This window comes from Chaetura pelagica, unplaced genomic scaffold, assembly GCF_000747805.2.
Source record: "Chaetura pelagica isolate M959 unplaced genomic scaffold, ChaPel_1.0 scaffold344, whole genome shotgun sequence".
Classification (NCBI taxonomy): domain Eukaryota; kingdom Metazoa; phylum Chordata; class Aves; order Apodiformes; family Apodidae; genus Chaetura; species Chaetura pelagica.
Window position 1 is genome coordinate 985,343 of NW_009953098.1, and position 846 is coordinate 986,188.

Below are 846 nucleotides of genomic sequence, written 5' to 3' on the forward strand. Positions count from 1 at the left end.
TTCCGGCAGCTACGAAGAGCCAGACCCCAAATCCAACACCAGAGATACCAGTTTCAGCAGCATTGGAGGGTATGAGATCTCGGAGGAGGAGGAAGAGGAGGAACAGCAGCGCTGTGGGCCCAGTGTCCTGAGCCAGGTGCATCTGTCTGAGGATGAGGAAGACAGTGAGGACTTCCACTCCATTGCAGGAGACAGTGACCTGGACTCTGATGAGTAAACTCCCTTCACTGAGGTCATGATCATCACCCTGGGCTGCTCTCAGCTCCTCAGTCTCAGCTCAGCAGAAGGATCAGTGGAGTGTGGACTGTGGTCATGTGGATATATATATTTTTTAAATATAATATTTTAATCAGTTATTACACAACTGAGTAAATGGTGGAACATGAGCTCTTGACAAGCATGCCCAGCTGAAGGGTTGGGTGGGTGTAGCATTTCCTGAACCCAGAACATTTGTGTGGTTTGTTCCTCAGTCTTTATAGATGGAAACCCATTTTTCATCAATACTGGCCTGTTGCATCCATGCGTGTCTGTCGGGAAAGAAATGTTTGTTTGCAATAAACGGCTCCAAAACAATTTTAATTTCAGCAAGGGGAGGTTTTTCTCTGCGACCAGAGCAGGAAGGCGGGGTTGAAGCCCTGTACCCTCCTGCTGTGAGCGCCTCGCTCACCAGCCCTGTGTGTTTGTTTATCGATGATGATTCTCAGTGGGACCCAGAGCTCGGAGCCCCCAGCGGGGCTGGATGCGCAGGGATCCCCCCTTTCCCGTCACCCCGGGGCTCGGTCTCACCAGACCCGGCGCAGGGTCCCGGTCCCGGGGCTGCACGTGCCGGGTCCCGAGGAGGGCGCG